We start from the raw sequence: 16,925 nt of genomic DNA on the forward strand, positions 1-16,925 counted from the left end.
CAACCCCCTCGTATGTCATCGCGTGTCTTCGACTACGACGATCAATGTAAAGAACTCGGCGATAAAAAGCGAAAAAGAGCTGGATGGCTGGATGGGGAGACAGAACCGAGAAAGGAGAGGAGGGTACCTTCAATCCAAATATTGGCTGTCCATTTATCAAGCGCCGAAGATTCGATCCGTGCTAATTAGCTTTCTTCCCGCGCCACGTCTCGGATTCCGCTCCTGCATCGCGCGCGACAATTCGCGCATATAACGCTCCCTTATTTATTGCTCTTTTGATCTTGAATTGATAAACAACCGGTTCATATCACAAATACGATTCGTCGCCGACTACTAAATCATACATCGGCCGGAGCGTATTGTCTCATTGACATTATTTTTATTGTAAGAGTCAGGAAGAATCGAATTATCTTAGGGAGAGCCATGTTGCATCTTCCAATAGGACTTTTGCGTCGATACACTTGATCGCGCTACTTTTTAGAATTAATAATAATTCTGCGTATTGCACGCTATATATGAACAATTGCCAAAAATATTATATATGCAAAGTATTATGTGATAGAAATAATGTTCCATACTAAGAAAATAACACGAATTTTCTACATAGGTGATCTTTCATTTAATAAAAATAAAAATAGATAAATAATATTGTATGTAGGAATAATCATTCTACAATCGTGAAATTATTTTTCTTATAAAGTTCGTTCATCCGTTTTCTACAACTTTAAAATTCTATCTTAAATTAGGTTGTAGTACCGATTACACGCATTCCTTCAATATATGATCTCTGCAATTTCAAGGTGAGACATATCTCTTTTTTTTTAACAATGTAAATTTGATGAAATTTGTCAACACCGGCTATCTAATTATGATCTTTGGTCATCGCGATATCTAATATAACGAGACTCATTGGAAATTCGTTGGAAGCTTTCAAAAACAAACATGTTTTTTTTATCTATCATCTGTAATGACGCACGTTTAACAAAGATGGCTGACTACAAACGCATAGCCCAGCTTTATGTCTGCAAGCGTATATTTACTTGCGCACGAGCACACATATATATATACATATATATATACACGTACATACGTGAGATACGGAGACGCCATTGGGAAGATAAAATCGCCCATCGCCGTCGCGAAGAATCGCCAAGAGAATCGGAGCACGAGCGAAACGGATCGCGAACGGATTGATGCACGTACGACTGACTGGTGATGCAACATAAATTAAACTGCATAGGTCGCCTGCACACCCCAATCAGCCCGGTGTCCCATGGTCATCGTACAGCATTATCGGACGCCCGTGTGCGTGCGTGTATGCGTGGGTGGGAAGCGCCGCGGCACGCTCTCTCCGCGCTTTTGTATGCGGCAAAAATTGCCATTGCGTGAGGGTTACCAGTTCGCAATTCGCATCGATGCCGATGGGGACGACCGCCAGAAATACCACCGCCTATCCCATCCCCTATTACATGCACACGCTTTCTCTTTTTCCATCTCCTCCTCCGAACGGAACGCGCGATAAACGTGAAGAAATTTCCAAAGCGTGTAGTGTGTGATCTTTTTTTTTTATTGCACCTTGTCAAATTCATTAGATTACAAGTATAGCTTTGGAATTAAAAAAGAACGCTGCTTTCCGGTATTCAAGAATTTAGAAACAGTATGGAGTGACCGTTTGAATATTTCAATGCTCATGGGCAGGGAAGCCAATCCTCGAAGCACCGTTCCGTTGCTGGAATATTGCACGCGATCTCGAGCATCGTGGTAACGAGGCAACAAATATTTTTCGATATCGCCCGACAAAGAATCGGAAACGTTGTCGGAAACAAAAATGACACGACCGCGTGCACGCGTACTCCACAAAAGTGGCCAAAACGGAAAAAGTGGATCGGGAGACACCAGCGGGATCCGAGTACCCTCGGAGGACGCGTTGCGCAAAATTGCATTTAATGTTGCTAGCGCATCAGGCGAGCGAGACGAAAAGAACGCGTAGCAAGAGAGAACGTATATATACAAGAGGATAAGCGAGAAAGAGACGAAGGGACGAAGCGAAAGAGCAGGAGTGATAAAGACACGAGTTAGCGAAGAGAGAGAGAGAGAGAGAGAGAGAGAGAGAGAGAGAAAAGCAGAAACAATAAGAGAGGGAACGTCGCTACCCTTTTAATTGAAAACTCGAGTGCCCTCGCGATCTTAATTAAGAGTTGAAAATCTTTAGCCCGATCGATTGGATAAACGGGAAAGGACCGATCGGTTGGTTCGCGCTTTGGCAATGGTCATTCGCAGTGTGCACACTTTACATAGCCATTTCTGCCTTTCGCTCTGTGACTCTCTTTTTTGTTATTTCTGTATTTAAATCGATCACATCGCGAGAAAGACACAAATCAATCATTTCACGAATAAATCGGAAAAAATATTTTTTATCTACTCTTGTTTCTATTATATTCAATTTCAAATTGTGTAGTGGTCAAAGATATTTAGAGTACAACTTATTTATAATAATTTTTACACAACGAACAGTTGCAAGAAAATTTTCTTTTACTCCTGGAAAGATTTCTCAGAAAACGTATATACCATACATATATATCTTTTCCGCGATATCATTTCTTTCTCTCTCCTTCTATGTCGCTTTCTATTTCTAACGAAACGCGTGTCTCGCGCGAACTAGATCAAAATCGAGCTTTATGAATCGGCGACGGTAATTTTGCAGCCATTTCGCGAATTTTGACGATATTAAACGAGCCGCGACACGCGGAGGAGTCGCGTATCATTTCACGATGTTCGAGCTACTCTCGTCGAATGGATGATCGATACTTGATGGTGCAAACGGCTTTGCCTCTCATTCGTATCGCGACAGCGTTATGCAGCAGTTTCCTCCATTGGCTAATTTCAACGTGAAGCGAGACGGCCGCCGGGAATATCAATAACGTTCGCGGCAGAACCCCGCCGCGCCGTTCAGCGATTTCGTTGCTGGGCTTCTCGTTGTTTAGATAATAGACTGCGCCATTACATATCGTTTCGTAATGGATCTACGTATGTTTTCGAATGTAAGCGGCGGCTTGCTCGTCGATACTTTCGCGGAAAACGATACGTTACCCCGAAATTATTGCTCCTCCCGATTCAACCGCTCTATTCATTATTGTTTGAATTAAGATTGGAGATTTTGTGGCAATTTAGCTTCATTAATGTAATATAATAAATCTTATCATTACCGAAACAGAAATAGTCTGCTCATGTAATATAAATTCGCGAAGCTTCATTAGCTTTGATAAAAATATAACTAAAATAATATAATTATATTATAATATATTTATAATATATGTATATCGTCATATTTTCTCAATCAAACACTTTCTATTATTATAACGCTTTCTATTATGTTTTTCTTAAATCTGACATCACGCACACAAAAGAGATTGAAAATGCGCCTGCAAAATGCAACCTATGGTACAAAGCAGCGTCAAGAATGATCATTCTCTGGGCACCTATATTGTATTTCATATCTTCCGTTTCTCCGATTAGTTATGTACGAATTCCTATTTTTTTTTTTTTTTGTAATTTTTTATGTAATTTTTAAAATATTTTTCTACGGTTTTTTTAAAAAGCATTTTTATACATATTTTCGTCTTACGCAAAATGAGTTCCGGGGCACACTCGCCGTTTCATTTATACTATCGATTCGATTAGGAATCCTTATTGCCGACTTCTCCTACCAAAAACTACTTATAGAAGCATAATGCACATGCGTGAATATTGATTAGTTGATACGTCTACTGATAGATGGCACCATCGACCTGCTTAAAAGAGGGTCAAAGTATTGTCTGTGAAATTGTGCGGGGGAGTAACGTTGCCGAAAATCTATTAACTGATTCTCAATTTTCCGCGGAGTAGAATAAGCTTGCAAACCTTTTTTTATTATATGCTACTGCGAACATTAAGATTACTTTATTACTTTTTATTCTTGATATTATGTAAAAATTATGTTATTTTAATGGAAAAAATATTTTTTAACATATTTAAATACTGTTGATTTTAAAGTAATACAATTTGAGAGAGAGAGAGAGAGAGAAAGAGATTTGTAAGTAATACAATTATTCTAATATAGTACATAGAAAAAATGCCTTTTGACGTTGGTGAAACAAAGAGCAACAATGTCATAAAAATATTTGATCAAAAGACGCTGAAAGAGATAATGAGTTCAAAAGAGATGTAATATCGTATAAAAATACGTAAAACGTAGCTTATAAATATAGGCTCGTTAAATGTAATGCAAAAGATGTCAATAATATTGTATATGAAAATGAACTACTCAGTAACTCATCCTTGAAATAAAATCGATCACTCGATCGAGTTCTTGAGAAGGTCGCAACGTTTTCTCTGACAATGCGGGATACAGGGGATGCAAGTACGAAGTTTCGCAACCCTTCGACAAGGGTGCATTGATATGAATAGTCTACCCCTGTCCTTCTCGGGGACCAATAAATCCCGCGTCCTGACAGTCGCGCGTGTCCGTATACGTGAATCTACTAGTACGGCTAAGATTGGTTGGTCTCGTTCTATCGGAAACCTTTTCCAACATTTCGACAACATTGTCATTCCTCTCGCGATCATTCCGATAAATTATTTCCGAACGAAGCCAACGGTGTCGAATTTTTGAAGTGTGTACTTCTCTTCGAACACTATGGATTATTCACGGTCTCACTCTCGTGAATGATATAGATTCCACAATAGTAGTTGTCGTGTACGAATCGTTTCTGACCAAATTCTACCAAAATGGATATCCGGCTTCTAACGCTATCTCATGACTTATATTGTATTAAAATATGCAAAGTATCGATCCTGTTCATTTAGATTCATTAAGAAAATATTCTACAATGCTATGTTAAACCATATAACGCGTTACAAGATTAAATTCTTAGAAATAATAAATCTACTTTTTGCTCTTCTATTTAAAACTTGTCAATTGTATCACACACATCCGCGCTATACATAGAAATTGTTTCTATACATTATGTAATATCATTCTTTTTCTCTCTGTTTGTATATTAATAACTTATTTTTGCTAATTATATTTGCAAATCATATTTGCATATGTTATACGAGATCACTTTTTTCTTATTTGTTATCGCTGTGAATTTTTTATCGAGAAAAATCTATTTATAACACGATATTTACGCTCAAAATGCAAAATTGCACAAGGGAGACTGAATCATCGTGTAAATGGTAGCGTACAGAATCATGCGTACAGAGTTATATGTCTCTCTGCAGAGACGACAAATAATCATTATTTGCACGTCAACTGTATAACGCGAATTTATTGAAATTAAATTTAAATTATTTATTATTTATTTATCATCCGAGCCAGTTAAATTGTAATTATGTGGTAATTGAATCAATCAGTTACCATTAACTTCTATTTTATAATAAAATGTGTTATTAACTAATAATTATTACCGCATCACAAATAAAGTATATAAATTTATCTCCGAAGAGAATTTCTACTTGAAGAACTGCCGCGTTATATCGAAGTTAATATTTAAATGAGTATCGCATAGAAAAGAAAGAATTTATACTTTCTTCTAAAAATGTACGTTGTTAAAATATTACATGTTTTACTTTTTTCATCAATGTATGTATACTATTAGATTGTTTTATAAATTCTCGAGAGTGTATCTTGCTATTAATTATTACGACGAAAAAAATCGACGTTTGTACTAATTAAGTTTATCTGATTCTTTTATGGTTGAACGTTTAGACATGGGATAGCTCGGGTACTTAGATTTATCAATATGTATATGTGGAATTCTTATCACACCGTTAGATTTTAAATCCTTTACAACATTGTGTGAATCTTCCAATACCAATATCTATATATTTCGAGCAAGGAAAATTTGTATTTACATTCGACACAATAAAAATTATTTATAAAAATAATTAAGCTTGTTATACGATGGAACGCGTATCAACGTTGAATATTGTGTACTGGCAAAAATGGAAAAAATATTTACGAACATTCTCCTTGGACCTTTCGTCATCTATATCACGACAGACCATTAATTCTGCAAAGGACATTTTCGTCGCAGTTATCGGCGATGACCGACGTCTACGGGGGCATTAAATATACCGGACGCATCTGGACACAAAACCCGTGGTATTTGCACGCGACCATTTATAACTGGCTAGTCCTGCCGTGGCTACTTAGCAGATATTTTACAGTGAAAAGGTACCCTGCGGTGAAACGAGTTCAAAAGTTCACGTGAAAAACAGCGTCAGGAAATTGCTAGGAAATGGCCGGGAGCGAATGGTCACCCTTTCGACGCGGTGGCTCTCGTCCCTGCCTTCGGTCCTTATAATAATCTAAACAGCTGGAAGAAAAGCCTTTAAAAGGCCAACACGCGTCAGACTTAAAAAACGGATCGCGGGTCTCTGCCAGTGAGCGGGCTAGCGTTGAGAGGAAATTAAGACTTTTCTCCCGCATAGATATTTCGCTCTTTCGAATGTTTATATTATCGCTATTGAATCTTCTTTCACATCTCACAGTCTCGCAAATACATGCGATTATTTGCACCGCAGTTATAATTAAAGGAACAAGTGTGTGAACAACGGAGTGTATCTTATTTATAAAGTTTCAAGGTTTTTTGTTTGAATTAATAGTTTACTAACATATTTCATGAAATCAACTTACTTTCTTAAATATTGTATTTAACTGAATACGGTCGAGAATAATCCGCCTTTTTCTCCTCTCGCAGCGTCGATTATCGTATGAATAAATTATTATTAAGAAAAGAAAAGAGAGAGAGAGAGAGAGAGAGAGAGAGAGAGAGAGAATAAAATATATAATTTGTTTTAATAATACTTCAATTTCTCATAAAACTATTGCTGTTTTAATATATGATATTAAAATGAACATTTAAAAAACTTTATGTATATATCAAAAAATTATTTAAAAATTTCATCTTATTTAATTAAATGATTTAATTTTATCTAGTTTTATTCATGTCGGAATGAAAATGCTCAGAAATCAATCAATTTGAATCATCTGATTTTATTCATTACATAAACGTCAAAAAGCGAAAATCTACATGAATTCGTTGTACAAAGAGAGATAATTCAAACGATACTATTATTTACTTAAGACAGTAAAACTGAAATTACATTGCGCAAGGCGAGATATAGCTCGCCAAGTTTACTTTGACTGTTTCATCGTAAGATCAATTTCTTTTATCGCAGATAAAGGTTATTACCTTTCTAGTATCGCATCCGAAGATCCGGCTTACGGCTTTGCCTTCGAACATTTGTTTTTCTTTATTTACACATTCTACGATTTACGACATCGTATTCAAAGTTGAATCATGTTTGCAATTCTGAGCTGTTTGCAGTTTAGACGTTGCAAGACCGAGGAATAAGAAATATTCTTTACGCGACGATAAAATTATATCACGAGCAAAGTTTTATAAAATAAATATTTATCTTAAAGGAAAGAAATGTGAAAAAAGATGTGAATTATTTCTTTCTCTTTTTCACGAATTTCCGTTTATTTCATGAATAAACAATAAGTATCAGGAATGAAATAAAATAATGTCAAATTCCTTTGATTATTCTATCGCTCGTGCATTATTCTTGAATCAGTTATCCCGCCTTATTTTCTTGCCAGAGGGAGAAAGAGAAAAAGAGAGGAAAGAGGAAGGACGAGATATCAATTAACAATAAAACGCGTATGTCGTGAAAACCGCTACACCATCGCCGCCTTCGGAACGACCGAGACGAGGTGGGAAAGCGAGGATAACGCGCGGAGACACGCGCCTGGCGGAAATAATACGAGTGCCAGGAAAGACTTCGTCCGCTCTTTCCCACTCCCTTTCACAAACTTTCCGACGTTCTTTCTCTCGGTGTGGTGGCCAGCTCGAGCATACTTTCTCCACTTAAACTTTTCGCACCGGCCGCGAGCGGCATCCCAGCACTTCTCTTCTCGCTGCGAAAAGATTCACATACATATACTGTGAACATCACCGCGTGAACAGACCGCGAGAATACCACCGATGTCATGCCCTCGATTTCAGCATTTTACAGCCGAGAAACTCTCTTACACAGAGATATGAAAAGTCGCGTAAACCACGGGCGTTCTTTCACAGGGATTTGTTATACACGATCGCTTCGATATATAATATTGCCTCGCGAGTTTCCGGATTTTAAGTGACTTTCGTCAACGCGAGTATATTTTAAAAACATAAAAAAAAACCGAGTTTAAGTAGAATAGCCTAATAGCAAGAAAACATTATCCACATTCCTAATTTTATATGAATAAATTTTTATATGAATATATTTCGTACTTCTTTTTTACCTATACTGTCAAGTTTTTCAGAAAAAAACGTGCACTAACTAAAAAAATAACATATATATATGTCAATTTACAATTTAAGCGCGATGTGCGAGCGTTGCTGTTGTATTGTTTGTTTCGATATACACACGCGACGATAAATAAATAGCGCAAGTGCAACCGTCTTTATTGGAAATTTAAAAATCGATTAGACAAAATCTGATTAAACATTTGTTTTCCTTTACTATAAATTATGATCAATTAATTTAAATTTTTTATAGATCTGTCTCTAAGTATTGTTTATATGTGTGCATTTTGTGATATAAATTGTAACGTTTGTACGACGAGATAGAGAGTTTAATAATGTAACGTATAAATCGATTCGTACTTACATCTCGTTTGTTACAATATTTATTACTTGTTCGTTTACAAAATTTGTCAGATGGATTTTTGAGTTTTACTAATCTCATAGAAAGATTGTATTGTATAATAAAATACCGTCAAATGAAAAACATTTAATGCTTTATATAAAGAAGATGCTAGTAATTTTGCTCTTCCTGGAATGCTTCCTCTCGCAGGGATGACGACAAAAGAAATTTGCCACGCGTTTACGCGTTTTTTCGATATAAAGAAGCTACTGCCCGGAGTTTATTTCACGGCAATCTTTCGCCTTGGTATTTTATGGTTAACGCGTTGCGACGTGCGTCGCGAAGCTGAAAAGCCAAGCTAAGGGCGGACGAGGAGCGAGTTGAAGCATTTCGCTAAGCGAAGGGAGACTTTACGATATTCTTCTCACAACGTCTTCTTATCGTTTCGTTTTACGGATCATCATTTTCTTTCAGTGTCGCAGATTCGATTCAACTCGTAGAATTCCCATACGGGGTCACGTCGTTCGAATTGCAAGCGAATTTTCGCGATCCTTACGAGGCTTCTCTTTATACCCGCGTTTTAGAACATAACCGGGATCATTTTGAACTGTCGAGATAATCGTCGCTACCCTCGATTAAAATTTATTGGATAATAAAATATGTATGCTCGTGTACATTCTGTCTAATAAAAAAAAAAGAAAAAAAGAAAAAGAATGTGAGTCTAACTAATTTTTCATGATACGTTAATTCTGCACTAATTCTCTAATATTCTAACTCTTGATATAAAAATGTATCAGTCGCAAATGCGATCTATGTTATAAAGAAATTTGCAGTAATATAATTAGAAATCGTTACGATCGTAATGTTCTGTCGCACGAAAATAGACGATTTATCGATTAATGATTTCGCATTTCAATACCTCATGCATATCCGAGCGATCTACGCGCGATTGATATATCGCACGATAGTGAGAGTATTGAGGTTATGTTTGCACCGTAACGAGAATTGGGGAAGGTTGTAAAACAGCGTCTAGCCATAGTAGAGACATAGTTTTAACTAATTTGCGAGAAGACTCTCTCTCTCTCTCTCTCTCTCTCTTTATCTGTCGAAATCACTTCCGGAGCGGTTCCGCTATATAGTGGTAACCTCCCGGACGGTCAACCTTGGACCCTCCTGCGCGTAAATCACAGCACTGCCGCAGATCCAATTATCAAATTGTCCGGCACTTCAGCCTAGAGAGACTCTGACTCTCTCGTTTCGGTGGGGAGAAGAGAACGATACCAAGCGACGTTTACGCCGAAGAACGCGAGCGAGATGAGCGAGGCAGCCGAGTCCGCTAACTAAGGGAGCGATAGATCCTACAGGACAAAACCGCGAAAGACGGGACGACGACGTCGGTCAAGATTTATCGCTTAAGTGATTCTATCGAGGCGAAATCTAAATGCACATCGTCCGAATAGTCAGGAAACAAGAAAAAGACTCTTTCTCTATTATATAGATCGATCATTAGATACTTATCTAACAACTTGCCTAACTTAGGCGCGAGAGTTTTCTATTATTTACGTCGAACATTCGTGTGTTTCACCTGTATACGTGATAACGAGTAAATCTATAGCTTCCAATACAAAAAAATATTATTTTCCGTCTCGTTATCACTCCGGAATGATCAAAATAACATAGCTATCGGAAAATTTTGATAGACCCAATAATTATTCTGATATCGCACGTGATAAATGATGGAAATTGCTTATTGAGCACCTTTTTCTTATTGGAACTGATCTTTTCATTAAAAATACTAAATTACACACTTTCTAATTTCACCAGTAATGTTATTACATAGAGAGGATATGTATACAAGATAATCGAATTATAAAAAAATTATCAATTAACATTTAGAAATATTTTTGTTTTGTTATTTTAATTGAATAATTTTCTAGGCTAATGAAAATATCGTCTTAATCAAATTTGAATTGGATTTATCATATAATAATCACTTATATTCAATAAAATTTCTTGCGTCTTACAATACAATGCATTGTTAAATTATTTATTTAATATAGAACAATTCAAAAATAATCCATTTTTTGCTCAAAATTTTACGAGATAATATAAATGAAAAATATGATATATATCCTCTCTTTTTCACAAGTAATTTAATTTTTATTCAAAATTCCGCAATTAATATTTTTGGGTACTAAATATATTGTAGTTGGCAGCTGTTGTTTTTATCTTGGACGTTTATGGTAATTTTATAACAAGCTTAATGGTGTTTCTTAGGGGTTGAGCCGTCGCGTGTAACGGAAAGGAGTGGTTAGCTCGGAAATGTAAGTCGGAAATGCGTGTAGATGTTGCACTGTGTTAAGGAAAGGAATGTACACACTCTCCGCACGCAAGTCTAATTCAAACGTCAGCCTGTGAAGGCGAACGTAATTCATTTGCCACGTTCAAAACACGACAATTCTATTATGATCGCTCTGTGAAATAAGACATCATCAAAAGAGATCATAACAGAAATGTGCTGATTCATCGTGTTCATTTCTTGATTTAAAATTAATACAGAATTTTATGATTAATGTAATTAAAAAGCAGGGAACGTGCTAATGTTCTTTTCCTCGTACATAGTTAAAGAAAAGTTTGTTTCAGAATAATCGCAATTTATAGGCGGTACAAGTAATAAATTTTATAAAGTAGTACTCGTTGGAAAATACGGGGAAGAGATAACGTTGTATACAGCATTATCGTTTCTTCGAAAGAGACTCTGATTCTTCAGTATGATTCACGTCACTTTAATGATCGCGCGGCACATATGATTATACGCTGCGACGTACATACGTACACACATACGTCAATAATTTGAAATGCTTGAATAGCATTGAGATAACCCCGCATTTCCAGTCATTTTATCATAAGACGCAGGCTTCGTCGAATGCATTTCACGTAGAAAAATGCAATTTCTGCCGTTTCGTACCAGGATTTCCCGTCTTATCGAATTCCTCCACTTAATGTTTTGCCTTCGCGCACACGAGCCGGAGAATTTTTCTCCCGATTTTTCGCCCAACTACATATTTACCACTTTATAAATGCACAATTATCGTCATAATGAAATGATTTACCATACATCAGTTGGTTCAGAATCAAGATCGAATTTGATAAACATTTTAATCGTTTACATTGCATTAAATTGCAGGTAATGGCGCACTCAATTAAGCGAATTTTACGTATAGAGAGAAAATATTATTTATAGTAGTTACAGGGGGAGGGGAAGGGGGACGTTGGTCGTGCGCAGATTGAGTGACAGTGGGAATTAGGCGTTTACATATTTTTGGCAGTATGCTGCATCGATGTTGTTTGTTATTAATGTATGTAATTAATATACTATGTGTACAAATTATACAAATTATATAATATCCATTATATAATATCCAATTCATTATAATATCCATGTACTATTGATATCGTTAATTTAGCTATATGAAAATATCTGAAATTCATCAGGGATTCAGAGAAGTTTAAAAACAAAATTTCGATTAAAGCGCTAAGCGCCATAAAAATTGGCTAACATTTTATAATTTATAATATTATTTATTTTCACAATAAAACAATATATAAAACAACAAACGATATGGTAAGAAAAATTAAAATTATTAACTTTTCTACAAATTTTTTATAATTAAATTTTACTTTTTAATTTCCCTAAAAAAAAAAAAAGGAACCTATTTCTTTAGTTTTCTTAAGAATTTTAAGGAATTAAAAATACTTAAGGAATTAAATGACTATCTTTAGTTAAGATGGTCCTAATAAATAATTCTAACAACCTTACTTTTGCTGGCTAAGCCAGCGGGAATTCGGAATTATTGAAATTTTGGGGAGCGTGTCTTTGTCGCGCGCCCTACTCGCGTGCTTTACTCGCGTGCTTTACTCGCGTGCCCTACTCACGTGTCCTACTCACGCCCTAATAAAATGCCCCGGTAGCATTTTTGATTACGTGCCATTGCACGTAGAAATGCGCAAACACATGTACTGCCCGCCCAATATGTGTACTTTTGCGCTTTTTAACCACGATATTGATCAACTATGTTGCTTTCGTTAGGCTTATCTTTTGTTGATCCTGGCCATATTTATTATGGCTACATCTAGCCAGAGATGTAACTTCGACTTCTATCAAAGGCCAATGAAAGAGAGAAATTCCTTCCGTTGCCGACTAATTATTATATCCGGTGCATGAACGTAATTTTACGCTCGTTGACGGTCGTTAGGACCGTTTGTTGTACGTTGTTTTAATATAACTTTACTTTAACTGATACAATTGATTTTTAATTAATGATGTCAAATCATTAATTAAAAATTGTAATTAATTAAAATTTTTGTAATATATAATATTACTCTTATAATATAATTTATAATAAAATAGAATTAAGTAAACATTTACTTTTATATATTTTTCACTATACTTTTACTTTATATTATTATTATTCATTTATCTCTTTAAACATTATACAATATATGATTCGATTGATCGATTATTTAAATTTATATCAGTCAAAACAAAGTTTTTTGATAAGCTACACTACATATAGATGGATGGACTACAAAATATTAAAATAAAATCAACGTACGTTATAAAAGAATAAATTATTATATACATAATAATAAAATTAGTGATTCTTTATTAAATAAATAATTGATAGATAATTGATCACACAGAATGATAAAGAATGAATTGACAATGAATTGTTTTTCTATATTTTTTTATTTACGTTTTAGTTTGCTTCTGTAATATGCTTTAATGTAAAAAAATGTCAAAAGTTACGTGTGTGATTTAATTTATTCTAGTCCATCCATTTTAAGATAACGGATCCATCTATAATCTACAAGCTACGATCTACATCTACAATCTCTAAAAATCCATTATCCTAAAATTAAATGAAAATTTCTCACTCACCGGCACTGATGCGCGACAGCGGAGTTGTTGGTCTTGAGGCTACTGTTGTCTGCAATATACAAAATCCAAATTACAGCAACATTTAAAATAATTAATATTTTACAAGAAATTATTATTGTACGCACCGAATTTTATATCCGATGCAATAATAAGCAGATATATAAATATGAAATAATTTTATAAGGTCTAAAAAAAAACTATCTTTTTTAAGTAGAAACTTTTATAAAAGAGTTTTTCTCTTTGTGCGAATCTCTCTCGTTTGAAGTATTCAAATAAATGAACCGAATTAATACGGATATACGGAATTTATAATAATACTCACCCTTAGGTTGCTCCGCTGGTGCAGGATGCCTTTCCTAGGCCTCCTCCTCCTCTCAAGATATCAAGGTCGCTACGTTGATCTGTAACATACAAATAGAAGATCTAAATTATAGCAGCGCTCAAAATAATTAATCAAAAAATTTCAAAAAATTTGTTAGGCATTGAATTTTATATTCGATGCATATAATAATATGAAGATTAATAAAATAATTTTATAAATTTTGAAAAGAAAAAGCTACTAATAACTTTAATAATTTCATATAAAAACTATAATTTAAAAGTGGAAATTTTTACAATTATATCTTTTATTTAAAAATCTTTTTCTTTCTAATTCTTTCTTGTTTAAATCATATAAATAAAAAATTAAATTACGCGATTAATTGCTTAATTAAAATCACACGTGTGCAAAAATAAGTAATTAATATACAAATAATTTACTCACCACAGAGTTGCTCCACCAGTGCCTGATGCCTCTCCTAGGCCTCCTCCTCCTCTCAGGTTGATTCACACGCGCGATACTTTAAACGGCACCCCCGCACTTTTATTAAGAAATATTATCTCCGCACTTATACGCGCGATACTTTGAACGACACTCCCGCACTTTCGAATTTCGGTACGATCGAATCCCGCTTCACGTGAGAATCACACTTCGAGTCGACAAGTCGGGAATTCACCGATTACTTCGAGCAAAGGTTAAGCGGAAGCGGAAGAAGACGAAATCGATTGATGGAATAATCGCGAATGGGGTTCACTCGACTCTTGACCCGCGCCTGCTCCCATCGAGGGCCGACTAGAACATCGTTAGGAACGATTTCATACGAACCACCAAGTCTCTATCATACAGACTGAGCCGGGTTTATCGTAAGGCTGATAGACGGGTCGAGAATGAAGATACCCACCTTCTACGTGCTAACAATCTAGCATTTCGAAAGCAGGAGATCAACTTCTCTAGCGAGCGAAAATCGAACCTAATTAGAACAGCCAACTCCTCAGATGCCAAACATGTTAGTATTTCTACAATGTGCTGTTAGACGGTACAAGAGAAGGGACCCATTAACGATCATTCCAAAACAATCGACCGAACTCTAACCGATTCGGGCCGAACCGTTCGTCGGAGCAGAACGTGCCCTCAACAGCCGATTCTCGAACCGAAGTTCAAGATTAACCGCGCGAACATGCATCTATACTATGCACGAACATACGTTGCTACGCGGCCGGCATTCACCTCAGCCGCGATACTGAGGCGTTTTAACGTTGCGCCTACATTAATATATTAAATTTATTAATACATAAATATTTATATAATATATAATATTAATATAGAATTAATATTAACTGATATTAATATAAAATTAATTATATTAATAGGTATTAATATATTAACGATTGCAACGCTGAGAGACATCCCATTTAATCGGCAACAAAGTATGATCCTCGGTGACAATCGTGAAAACGAGATAAAAGTCCAACGCGAAGACGCGACGACGCGAAAACGCGATACCGCGACAACGCGACGCATCGTTGCTCGTACGGCACGATGACGGCAACGACGACGCACTAATGTGCGTTCAACGCACGAATGCGCGTGCCACATATGAGCCATTGTGCGACTCGTGGCAATGCTGTGTCGACACGCGACGCGAAAGACGCGAAAGCCGTCCGCGACACGATGACGGTGCCGACGACGCGACAAGCCATCCGCGGCACGATGACAGCACCAACGATACGGCGGGCCGTCCGCGGCACGATGACAGCAACGACGACGCTGGGTACTTGGTTTCCCCTTCACAGTAAACCTTGAGGACCCTTAGGACCTTAAGGCATACCGTCCAGGTACTGAAGCCACTCCACCACGTCAAGGTGTACCCATGGAGGGTTATTTTATACAATATACAATTTTGTAATATAATATATAACTTAAAAGAAAGGAAAAATATATTTTATAATTGAGAGATTAACTATATCGCAGATACCCCTTTTTTTTCTCGATTAAAAGAGATGCGATGTAGATATGTTTTGAAAAAACAAGCAATACATGTATAATATTATACGATAATTTAGATTGGATCTCATACATTATTAAAGAAACGAAAAAAGAACGAGCAATGTACAATTAAGTTTTGAGACTCGCTTCGCATTTCCGTTTGATCCGTTTGCGCTGCTATTTTAGAGGGTTATTTACAACTTAATACTCAACTCACTTGGTGCAAGTTTTAAATTATTTGGTTCAATAATTAATGAGATACAGTTATGCAAAGTAGTGTTAAAAATTTGTTTAAAAATCGGTGTAATGGAAGAAACGCTTGACAACGCACCAACATTAAATTCTGTGCTAAATTAGAGAAGTCTCTAACAGAAATGTTACAAATGATTCAACAAGCTTACGAAGAGTCAGCTATGCATAAGAGTAACGTTTCGGAGATATAGATGACATAAAAAAAAACGTAAATCACATTTTAAAAAGGCTTGCTTCAGAAAACTAGGCTTGCCGAATCATTTGTAACGGTTCTGTTAGAGACTTCGCTAATTTAACGCAGAATTTAATGTTGGCGCGTTGTCAAGCGTTCTTTCCATTACACCGATTTTTAAACAAAATTATATTAACACAACTTTGCGTAATTGTATCTCATTAACTATTGATTTAAATAATTTAAAACTTACACCACATGTCGAGTATTGAGTTGCGAATAACCCCCTAAAATGGCAGCACGAATCAAACATTCGGAAATGCGAAGCGAATCTCGAAACTTAATTGTTCGGCCGTAATATATTTTGAAAATAATATAGATGGTAAATAAAAATATAAATTACTTATCGCACATATCGTTGCTCCATCCATGGTCGGATACTTATCAGAATCTCTTTCTTTTCTCTCGTTCATCCCTTGCTGTTTCCTCGTGACATTTACACTTACTTGCGAAAACACAGTTAATTACGATTAGTCGAATATGCGATGATCGCGGCATACTTTGCACGGGCACTC

The 16,925-nt window shown here is 35.9% G+C and overlaps 1 long non-coding RNA gene across 3 annotated transcripts in view; it reads right to left on the minus strand.

Annotated features, from left to right (window-relative positions):
* The window catches only part of LOC138943205 (uncharacterized), a 178,944-nt gene extending 163,147 nt beyond the window's left edge, over positions 1 to 15,797 (minus strand). For all 3 annotated transcript variants that reach the window (XR_011448426.1, XR_011448427.1, XR_011448425.1), the window contains exons 1-3: positions 14,385 to 15,797; positions 13,944 to 14,022; positions 13,622 to 13,670 (exon numbers count right to left, since the gene is read on the minus strand). This is a non-coding gene — a long non-coding RNA (uncharacterized lncRNA). The remainder of the gene's footprint in view (positions 1 to 13,621; positions 13,671 to 13,943; positions 14,023 to 14,384) is intronic.
* Positions 15,798 to 16,925: the final 1,128 nt, after the last annotated feature.

This window comes from Polyergus mexicanus, unplaced genomic scaffold (assembly GCF_030449975.1).
Source record: "Polyergus mexicanus isolate NDT 795.1 unplaced genomic scaffold, iyPolMexi1.0 SCAF_25, whole genome shotgun sequence".
NCBI lineage: Eukaryota > Metazoa > Arthropoda > Insecta > Hymenoptera > Formicidae > Polyergus > Polyergus mexicanus.